We start from the raw sequence: 11,717 nt of genomic DNA, 5'->3' as shown, positions 1-11,717 counted from the left end.
TGGAGGTTTTTTAAAATCATATTCTGGGCATGGAACAGGGGTCACTGGGGTGTGTGGGGGGTATTGGTGAATTTCCTGCATTGTGCAGGGGGTTGGACTAGATGACCCTTGAGGTACCTTCCCACTCTATGAGTCTATGATTCTATAATTCACCCAGGCTGGCTGTGGGCACGCCAGCATGATGACCCTGGAGGTCCCTTCCCACTCCATGATTCTATAATTCACCCAGGCTGGCTGTGGGCACGCCAGCACCTCTGTCAGGCAGACGCACCTGAGATCCTCCCCCTCCCCTTTTCCTTCGCCCGACTTGGAGGCGAAGGGAAGGGAGAGGGGGGAAAGAATGGATCCCAGGTGCTTCTGCCTGTCAGAGGGGCTGGTGCACACTGCTGGTGATGTCAGGGGGTGTGGCATATGCTAATAAGTTATGCTAATGAGCTCCTGCAGCTCTTTTTCTACGAAATTATCCCTGGATCAATGTGTACAGGCCTTCACTATAAAGGATTTATAAGCAATCCATGAAGACCCTTATCGTGAATCTGTGTTCTTGTTGCACAGCAGTGCCACAATATATTGGCTACCTGGTTTTTGCAATGCAATCTGGCATATATATGCATATATGATAGTTTAGGGATGTTACCATGTATGTCATGATGACCCATGCTTGAAATGTAAGCACATGAAACTGCCTTATACTAAATCAGGCCATTGGTCTGTCAATGTCAGTATTGCCCAGCCTGACTGGCAGCAACTCTTCAAGGCCTCAGGTTGAAGTAGGGTTGCCATCCTCCAGGTGGGGCCTGGGGTTTACTCAGAATTACAACTGATCACTAGGCTACAGAAATCAGTTCCCCTGGAGCAGGGGTGGCCAAACTTGCTTAACATAAGAGCCACATAGAATAAATGTCAGATGTCTGAGAGCCACAAAACATGAACAAATATTACACACATGTTTTTATTGAAAAATATGCAACATTTGCTTTTTATTAACATTAAATGAGACTGCCGGAAATAAAAACAAAATGGGTAAAAACAGATACTGATACTGATATTTATTTGTCCAATGATATTTGTCTGCTAATAATATTTATTTGTCTAAGAGAGAGACAGAGAGGTGGAAAGAAAGAATGAAAGAGGTGGAAAGGAAGGAAGGAAATAGACGGGGGAGGGAGGGAGGCAAAGGTGAAAAGAAAGCAACTTTAACTTTAAATGCGTCCTCCAAGCCCCAAGCCCCACCCCATGCCAGCTGGCTTGGCTTGGAGAAGGGATTTAAAGAGACAAATGCCTTCTCCAAGCTGACTGGTGGTGGTGGGGCTTTAAGAATGCATTTAAAGTTAAAGTTGCTTTCTTTCTCTGCTCCCCCCAACCTCAACCCTACCCAGGGAGGAGAACACTGACTGGGGAAGGGAAGACTGATTGGGGAGGCATGCCCCCCCCCTCGCTTCCCCAGCCACCCTGCTGGGAGCTGCACGACATGTGTGAAAGAGCCGCATGTGGCTCCTGAGCTGCAGTTTGGCCACCCCGGCCCTAGAGGAAATTGCAGCTTTAGAAGGGCTACTCTATGGAATCACATCCCCACTGAGGTCCGTCCTTCTGATTCCCAAACCCCCAAATATCCAGGAATTTTGCAAGCTGGAACTGGCAACCTTACGTTGAATTCTACTTCTTAATCCTTTTGAAATGAAAATGCTGTGGATTCAACCTGTCCTGAGCTGCAGTTTGGCCACCCCGGCCCTAGAGGAAATTGCAGCTTTAGAAGGGCTACTCTATGGAATCACATCCCCACTGAGGTCCGTCCTTCTGATTCCCAAACCCAGGCTCCACCCCCAAATCTCCAGGAATTTTGCAAGCTGGAACTGGCAACCTTACGTTGAATTCTACTTCTTAATCCTTTTGAAATGAAAATGCTGTGGATTCAACCTGGAACTTTCTTCATGTGAAGTAGATGCTCTACCCATGGAGCCACAGCCACGCCTTCCCAGTGAGGCTATGACTTTGTACCACATTGAAACCATGAGGTAGAAGATTGGTGGATTCCGCAATGAAATCTCTGGGCACAGAAGAGTGTTGTGATTAGATGGTGGGATTGTTGTGTATTTATGTTTAAACCTCCTAACCCTATCTCTAACCTGCTGTCTTAAAGCAGGGTGTTACTCCATGACAGCATTATTAGGTGCTCATTCTATGATATTTAGTGGGCAGTTTCACACAAACATGAGCTGTAACCAAACTGGGCTTGAAGAGACTGCTGAACAGGAGGATTTGAAGTTAACTGCCTGCAAATCAGAAGAAACTAAGGTCCATGCAAGCATCTATGTTCTTGTACAAGGGTGATACCATGATGTATTTGAGCCATATTTTTTATGGTACGTCTATGTAGGTGTGTTATTAGATAGTGTATTTTGCTGATAAGAACAATGGGGATCTGATGTATCCACACAGATCTGTGACTTCACACTATGGTATTACCACAATGTGCAATATCCAGAGTATATAATGAAATCTGTGGACACAAATGTGACTTTTGACTTCATGTTCAATTGGGGGTCCTTAGTAAAAATAATGAGAATCCCTGCTTTAGTCCTAAGACACCAACATTATGTGTTGGGTTTTGGGTTTCTGTCTGTGTATTGTATGGCACATAGAAGTTGTGTTAGATTTTATGATTATACCCAGGGGTCATTTCATAGAAAAAGAGGTGCAGGAACTCAGTAGCATAACTTATTAGCATAACTTATTTGCATATGCCACACCCCCTGACATCACCGGAAGTCTGACAAAAGGCAATGCCCACCGCTCAGGCTCCACTGGACTGTTTTGGATTGCTAGCTATGGGGGTGATGTGTGGGGGGGGGGGAGATGCGCAGATCTGCCCTCACAGAGGAGGGAGAGCTTGCACGGGGGGCGGTCTGCAACTTACCTGCCTGCTTCTTGCTCCTCATGGCCTGACTGAGGGCTGCTGGGAGCAGAGGGCGGGGCTTGTTGCATGGGGCCCCCCCTTCCTTACTGCCGAGCTCCGCCCCGTGCGCTCCCGCAGGAAATGACCCCTGATTACATCATGTAAAAATCATGAAGATCTCTACCTTGGATCCATGTTTTTTGTGCCATGGAAGCACCAAAAAGCGGTGGACCTGTGCTTTCTGTTGTGCAGGCTATAGACATGGCTATGATGTATGATTGAATGGTGAATTTGAGGAGAGTCCATGTAAAAATAATGAGGATCCATGTTTTTGAGCTATGGCCCTGCCATGAACTGCTGGATCTGTTTTTTATTGTTAGGATTATGGATATTGATGAGATGTGTGATTTTATAAGGGATTTTGGTGAAGTAAAATCATGTGGATGCATGACAAAGATTCTGTGGTGTATGCCTGCACTGTGTAATTTGATGGTGAATGGGGACTCATTTTAAAAATCATGCTGATCCACGTTTTCCAATGCATTTTATGCTGCAGCATACCACAATATGCTAGGTATAGGATTTTTAAAACCTTGCTCAGGGACAAGGATATGAACAGTAATAAGATGGTGGTGGTGTGTTGTTTCAGTATAAAAATTCAGGACGATCTGTTTAAAATCTAGAGCTCACTTTAACCCATTCCCTGTAAGTAGACAGGACAACGAGTGTTAAAGAGCAGCGAATCGAGATTAAATGCTCTCCAAACCCTATGCATTACTCAGCAAACTCTTTGAAGAGGTCTACTATGAAGGGCTTCAGCAGAAGTCATAAACAGGAGAAGCAGCAAAGGCTTATTTTATTTGAGGTGAGCGAACTGACAGGTAGCAGAATACAAAGATATTGGAGAGGGAAGCGAGTCTCTGCCCTGTTCTCCAAAAAGGGGAAGGGTCCTCTTCGTCTGTCACGGTGTCCTCCAGACTTCCTGGTTGGAGCGCCTTCTCTCCTCGGCGACCTACTTTTTCCCCCACCGCTCCTAGCAACAGCCGGAGCTGCTTCCCATTTGGATTTGCCGGGCCAAACCGCAACATTCTGCCAGCTCACGTTGGGCGGAGGGGGGAATCGCTCGTAATTGCTTTTCACGATCACCCCTCGCAGCCAGGCACGTATGCTTCCTTTTCTCCCAGCCGTCCCCCCCCCCCGCTCACACTGACCAATGAGGCGGATGCGCACGTGATGAGCGCTCACTGCGATGACCTCATCCCTGGTGTGGGATGACGTCAAATTCAAGATGGATGGAATCACGGCGGTGGCGGCAGCGCGCACGGGTGAATCGTAAAGGGTGGCACCGAGGGGGGAAGGAAAGGGGATACTCGTCCAGTGGTGAAAAGGGTGAGTAACAGCCACTGTTCCTGTTCGCTTACGGTGGGTCTCTCCTTGCACAAAGGAGCGGGTTTCCCCGTGCACAAAGGCGTCTTTTCCTGACGTAACTCTGAGGTATGTTTTTTTCGCCTTAGCGAGTAGGGCTGTGGTCCCTGATCCCTTAACTGCGCCTGCGCTGATGTGGTAGCTCCTCTCGTGCTGTAGAATAAGCATGCTGCTGCCTTGAATTAGGTGCTTAATGCGCATGTGTGTTGCCCACTCCTGTCTCTGGCTGCTTTTCCTCACCGAGTCTGTGCTTTGCCAGTGCTGGAGCACTCGACTGCGCACGCTCCTTTTTACACAGTGACAGGAAAATGGGTGCGGTGGGGTTTTGAGCCTTACGAGGTCATTTAGCTACGGGGTTCCCTGATTTCTGAAATTCCACTGGGAATGAGAGACAAAGTGAGCTGGTGTGCATTTCCCCCTGTTGTTCTGTAGGGCCTTAAACGTATCCCATCTTTTCGGGTGCATAGATTCTGGGTAGTCATGTTGGTCTGAAGCCGCAGAACAAAGTTCGAGTTCAGTGGCTTAAAGTATAAGCTTTTGTGTGCATGCAACGCCATATGCTGGCTTGCTGCTCACCCTCTATAAGGATGGACTGATGACTTCCATTTCAATGTATCTGAAGAAGTGTGCATGCACACAAAAGCTCATACCTTAAATAAAACTTTGTTGGTCTTAAAGGTGCCGGTGGACTTGAACTTTGTTCTGATCTTCAGGAATAGTTAGGGTAACAGACTTGGTGTGGAGGCCCAAGCAAGAATGGACTCTAAACCTTCATAAATGCGGGCGCTTCACTCTAAACAGAGATAGGCACGGGAGAGGGGACAAACTGCGCACATGGCCAAAGTCACTTTATTTGGAACTATTTCTGTTTCCAGGGCTGTTCCTATAGCACTGAAAACTGGGACTGAATCTGCATATTCCAGGGATGATTCCTCATTAGCCGTGGCTCATGTCAGTCTTTATTGGCGTACTTGACAGGGCCCATGATGGTCCTCTTGCATGGTGGCCACTATCAGGCCCGAGCCCAGTTGCTTGATGGCTGCTGGGTCTGAGCTGGGACTGCCACTGTTGCCCAGTGGCTGCTGACTGAGGCTAGACTGGAATCAAGAACCAAAAGGGTGAGAAGAAAGTCTAATGAAGGGCCAGTATTAAAAACCTAGTTAAAACTTATAATATACAAAAATACAAGTATTTATTAGAAAGACAGTTAAAAACATACATAAGGGCCCAATTAAAGCCTCGTAAAAAAGTATAGCCTAAACCCAAGGGCCAATACACATGGCCTGATGCATTTCTGCCCTATTGGGGCCTTCTTCAGAGGTCAAACAATATTGAGGTACACATAACTTAAATACATATTTCAATAAGATAACCAATATGTGAATATTGGACCAGGAAGAGGACTGGACCCCGGTGCATAGTGGCTGCCCCTCAAGCCAGTTCAAGTTGTGCAGTAGCCACCACCATGCCATGCCCAGTTGCACAATGGTCATCACCAGTGTGAGTGCATACACGGTTGTGCTGTGGTTGAAACAGGCCCAGTTGTGCAGGGGCCACTGCCAGGACTGTAACATGGGCCTAGTTGCACAGTTGCCACCTGGGCTAAGCCGGGCCCAGCTGGGCAGTGTGATGCTGTCCATAGACTGGGCCCTGGCCAGTTGTGTGGTGCCCATCAAAGCGAGGCTCAGTTGCACAATGTGCCACTGCCACTCCTGCTCTCTGGGGCCTAGTTGTACAGTGGATGCTGCCAGGCCACAGTTGCACTGTAGCCAGCCTGGGCCCTGATGAGTGGTGTGTTGCTGCTGCCAGGCTATGCCTAGCGCAGTTGCATAATATGCCACCACTGCACCCAGGTTCAGTTGCCACTGAGGCCAGACTGGGTCCTGTAGTACAGGTCCTGCCTCCTGTGCCCGGATCATGATGATGCTACCAATGCCAGGCCTGGAGCTCTGTCGCTTTGTGTAGTGCTGCTAGGTCCAGGGCCCCTTTGTGCTGTGCCCACCTAACAGGCCCAGGCCTGCTTGCAGGGTAGTCACCAGAGCCAGGCTTTGTTGGGTGGTGTGTCATGGCTGCTGGGCCAGACCCAGCTGCATGGTTGCTATGATGCTGGGGCAGTCCTTGCTGCATAGTGCTGCCTGCTGGGCCCAGGCTCAGACGTGCAGTGGCCATGTACCACTGGGACCTGGGCCTAGGTGCATGGTGTGCTGCTGCTGGGCCTGTAGTTAGTCATGCCAACCTCCAGGTAGGGCCTGGAGATTTCCTAGTCTGATCTCTAGACTACAGAGATCAGCTTCTCTGACGAAAATAGTTGTTTTGGAGGTTGTATCTTGTTATACCCTGTTGCTATTCCTCTGCTCCCCAAGCTCCATCTTCCTCAAGCTGCATTTTCCAAGCTGGAGTTGGCAACCATACCTGGAGCCCAGTTGTGCAGATCATCAGATTGTCCTCAGTTGCACAATGGCCACCTCAGGCCCCGTTGGTAGCCCGTTACTTCTATGCTGGGCCAGTTGTGTTGTGGCCAGTGGGGCCGGCCTGGACTCTGTTGCACAGTGTGCTGTCCCTGAGCCCAGTTGCACGATGGCAACCCACTTTGTTGATTGTTCTCTTACTTGCCTCTGACAGAGTGGCAGCCCCTCCAATCTCCATCCCTAGTTCCACCTCCATGTCCTATCAACTATGCTTCCTACACTGGTTGAGGAGAAGACACTGGTGTGGTGGCTCCCTAACTGTTTCTCTCAAGTCTCTCCAGCACATATGGTGGAGGGTGGGTAGGGACAGCTCCTCAAAACAGTAAAAAATTTTCTTATGCTGTTTATAGTCTTAATTTTGTTTGCTGTTTATAATTATATAATTTTAATTTTGTGTTTTGTTTTGGGGGTTTGGTGGAAACTTGGAGGCTGAGCCATGTATATAAAAGCATCTCTGTATGTTGCGCCTTACCCCAGCAATTAGGTTTGACTATGTGCACATTGAGTTCTGGATTCAGGATTAGCTATATTGTTATGATGTCTTTTTCAGTGACAAAAACTGTGCGATTGCTGTTCTGTAGTATGTTGGGATTTGTGAAAATTCATGGGGGAGAGGGTAGAGAGTTGGGCTCAGGGGGATGGTAAATTATACTTTCTGCCAAAAAAAAAAAAGAGATTCTTCTAGTATTAGTTGGCTGAAGGTTAGTGCCTGCATGGTGAAATTCCCTGGCCGCATGAAGATAGGGCAGATATGCAGTCATCTTACACTTTTTGGATTCTGACCTTCTTTTTATCCACACACATAGGGGCTCTCTAGCGGTTCTCTCTTTGTGTTAGGCCTATTAGGAAGTACTGCTCTGGCAAGCAAGCCTTTCCTGTATGCACTGCTTTAAATGGCCTCAAGCAAAGTTTGATGTGTAAATAATTTGTTGCCCTGGGCCATGGAATGGATTAGTGATAAGTTTTAGCACTGTGGCCCATGTTCATTCTAGTAAGAGACACCACTGTACCATGTTGGCCAAAATTCCTTTCAAGTATTTCACTTCATTTTTATTAGAAGGATATTTGACTATAATCCACTCTATGTCACAGGCAGGACTGTGTGGTTCTTTGCAGTGTTGTTGATCTAAGCTTTCCGTTTATAAAAACAAACTTTAAGGCCTTTCATGTGCAAGGAGAAACAGGTGTCTGTGTAAAGCTTGGAAATGGGAAAGTTCTTCTAGCACTTGCTGTCTCTATTGTTTTAAATTAACTGTCATTGGAAGAAAAAAATTCTGAAAAATTGTTAAGCTTGTAGCGTTTGGATGTCAGCAGATGTCAGCATTCATGCAAAAGCAAAAATGCAAAATGTTTGAAAGAAACAGCCCCTTGCTGCATGGAGGGATATGTAGAATAATAAGTTATAGCATTTAAACTCAAACATATGGAACAGCTGCACTGTTAGTTTCGTTATAAAAGGAGGCTGTGATTAGTAGATAAGCATCTTCAAAATAACTACATCACCATTTCTCTTGTTCAGTCCTTTTCCAGAGATCCAGGGTAGTTATAATGCATATAAATTTATCTTTATAACTAAACATGGCTCAGGTTTTCTAGTGAACTGTGTGGTACTAAATACATAATAATCTTACCAGGCTTTAATGGAACAGAATAGTCATAAGTGTAATGATAGTAGACAACAGTGGCCATGCTGTAGCCAAGGTAACTGACAGTATATTTTTGAAAATAAGTGAAAACATTTGTGTCTGTTCCCTGAGTCTGAATTTTCAGTGTGGTTTTGATTTTTAGAAAGACATAGAACAAAAATTTAGCATGTTATAACGAAGGCTGTAATAACATATTTTAGGCAGAAAATAGGAAATTTAGTACCCCACTGTTCTCCCTACTGGAACTGAAAGCAGTTTACAAACATACCAGGATATGATTTGATAAACAATTTAAACATACAAGAATAAAAGAGACCAAAGCAAAAGAGCCAAGAGGAAAAGGAGGCTATAAATATTTTAATAAATAAAAATACTAGGAAGTGTCTAGATATAGTGGGTGCTTCATTTAGAGGCCACTGGTAAAGAGCCCCTTTGTGCCTGTGGCCACACCCAAGGTTTACACTGGTGGCACACAGGAAAAGAAAGGTCAGTCTTGAGGCTTTACAGCTGGCAACCTTTTTTCACAGATTCATTTTCCTAATATTTTAAATATTGCTCAGAAACCTTTTCTTCTTCATTGTGTGAGAGACTATTTTATGTAGTAGATTTTCTTTGAGGAAATAGAGGGCCTGGGTTGTTGACACAATCACCCCTAAGTGCCTTCTGCCTCTGGACAGAGCCAAGTAGTCTCCCTGGTTTACTGGGGAACGGATGGTGATGAAACAGGAGCAATGACAGCTAGAATGCTGCTGGTGGCAAGTGGGAGCAAATCTGATCAAACATGGCATAGAGCCCACATTAGAGCCTCTTCTGCGGCACTGATGGTGGCAAAAAGGCAATATTTTCTCTGCTACCATTTCATTTGCATGTAATCATCCAGCTGAACTGTTTCATGTGGTCCGAGATTTTACATCAACTGGATTCTGACCACATGATGGCCCACTGTGATCAAGTTGCTACTTACTTAGCAGACGAAATTGCCCCGGTCCACTCTGGGTTAGGCGCTGGCAAGGATGCATATTCAGATGAAGTACCTTTGGCACCTGCTTGTCTGATTTATATTTCAGCTTTCAGTTTGTGGAGACCAGATATGTGGACAAGATCCTTGGAGAGGTGAAGCCTACCACCTGTGTTCTTGACTCCTTGCTCTTCCTGGCGATAAAGGCTCCCAGAGGGAGGGGGCTGGCCAGGTGGGCAAGGGGAGTGGTACATGCTTCCTTGAAGGCTGGGGTTGTACCACCTGTGCTTAACGGGGCAGCAATTAGACCTGTTTTGGAAAAAAAAACCCTCCCTAAGCCTTACTATATTAGAGAACGTCCAGCCAGTCTCCAGTCTTCCATTGTTGGACAGGGTGCGTGAGCAGGTGGTTGCTTTTCAGCTCCAATTACTCTTTGGAGAGACTGAATTTCTGGACCCATTTCAATCTGGCTTCAGGCCAAGGTTTGGAATAGAGACTGCTTTAGTTGCCTTGGTTAATGACCTCTACCAAGAACCAGACAGGGGGAATGTGACTCTGCTAGTTCTGCTGGATCTCTCAGTGGCCTTTGATACAGTTTACCATAGTATCCTACTAAGCTGCACTGGGGCTGGGGGAAGCCGTATTACATTGGCTCGAACCCTGTTAGTGGGTGAGTCTCAGAAGACAGTAATGGGACATTGCCCCCTGGTCATTGACCTGTGGAGTTCTGCAGGATTTGATGTTATTCCTCATGCTATTTAATATCTATGTGAAGCCATCGAGAGGGGTCATCAGGACGTTTGGCCTGTGGTGTCACCAATATGTCCCCTTCTTTTCTACCTAATTCCAAGGAAGCTGCTGTTGTTCTGAACCAGTGCTTGGAGTCAGTAATGGGCTGGATGAAGGTGAACAAGCTGAAACTTAATCCTGACAAGGTCAAGATTCTCTGGGTTGGTGGAAAAATAGACTTGGGACTTGAGATCTGTCCTGTCTTAGATGGTCATTGAAAAGCCAGGTTCACGGCTTGGGAGTGCTACTGAACATAGCAGTCCCCATAGAAAAAGCTGTGGTGGTTCAGAGTGCTTCTTGCTCAGCTTTGGGTGGTGCATGAACTTTGTCCATTCCTTGGTCAGTCAGCTCTACCCACAGTGTTCCAGGCCTTAGTTACATCTGGACTAGACTATTGCAACGTGCTCTACTTGGGGCTACCCTTGAAGGAGTGCTTGGAGGCTGCAGCTAGACTGTTGATCGGGGCCAGCTATTGGGAGCATGTGACCCCAAATATTACAGCAGTTACACTGGCTACTAATCCACTCTGGAGCCCAATTCAAGCTGTTGGTTTTGTTCTACATGGCTTAGAATTGGGGTGTGTGAAGGACTATCTTCTCCAACATGTTCCTTCCTAGGAATTAAGATCACAGGGAGAGGCACTCTTGACTGGTACATCAATCAAAGAAGCTTGTTTGTTGGGTACATGAGAGAGGCCTTTTCAGTGGCAGCCCCACAATATTAAAACAACCTCCCCAGGGAGGTGTGCCTGGCCCCTGCACTTTCAATCTTAAGGAAACAGTTAAAGGTTGTTCTATTGAGGACTGCTTTGGCTAAAGTTAATGAACTGTGATTTTAAATCATGGTTTTTATTTTTCTTAATATGTTTATTTCTAATGCTTTATCTGTGCTGTATGCTGCCTTGAGCTTCATAAGGAAGAAAGTTGGCTAAGGAATGTTCTAAACAATTCATTTTTAGTTTTCACCACTTTTTTCTCTTTATTGGATGAAGAAAAAAATGGCTCTGATTTAGGGCTGCCAGGCACAGCCTACCAACTGATGGGAGTGTGGTGGAAGCATGGGGCATGCTGTCAGTGATACTGTGATGTCCTAAAGGTTCCCTTGCTCGAAAGCCAGGCGAGTCCGACTCTAGGGCTGTGGCGCTCATCTCCGTTTCAAAGCCGAAGAGCCAGCGCTGTTCGAAGACGTTTCCGTGGTCATGTGGCCGGCATGACTAAACACCAAGGCTCTCAGAATGCTGTTACCTTCCCACTGAAGTGGTACCTATTTATCTACTTGCAATTTCTTGCTTTCAAACTGCTAGGTTGGCAGGAGCTGGAACTAGAGATGGGAGCTCACTCCATCATGCGGCAACTCGGGTCTCGAACTGCTGAACTACTGACCTTCCACAGCCTGCAGTTCAGCGTCTTAACCACTTGAGCCACCACAGCTCCTAACTGTGATGTGACTTCTGGGGAAAACCTGGAATAGTCTCACACTTCTATAGGAATCTCCTGGAATTCTATGGTAAAACCAAAACGTTTCTGGCTATCCCT

The 11,717-nt window shown here is 46.4% G+C and overlaps 1 protein-coding gene across 1 annotated transcript in view; it reads left to right on the top strand.

Annotated features, from left to right (window-relative positions):
• The first annotated feature begins 4,203 nt into the window (after window positions 1–4,203).
• ZBTB21 (zinc finger and BTB domain containing 21) overlaps window positions 4,204–11,717 on the top strand; it is an 18,101-nt gene continuing 10,587 nt past the window's right edge. The window contains exon 1 of the mRNA XM_015413769.1: window positions 4,204–4,285. The gene's annotated coding sequence lies outside the window, so the exon portion shown is untranslated. The remainder of the gene's footprint in view (window positions 4,286–11,717) is intronic.

Source organism: Gekko japonicus, unplaced genomic scaffold (assembly GCF_001447785.1).
Source record: "Gekko japonicus isolate JY-2015 unplaced genomic scaffold, Gekko_japonicus_V1.1 scaffold803, whole genome shotgun sequence".
Lineage (NCBI taxonomy): Eukaryota > Metazoa > Chordata > Lepidosauria > Squamata > Gekkonidae > Gekko > Gekko japonicus.
Note: the sequence above shows the minus strand (reverse complement) of the source record. Positions and strands in the feature narration are given on the sequence as shown.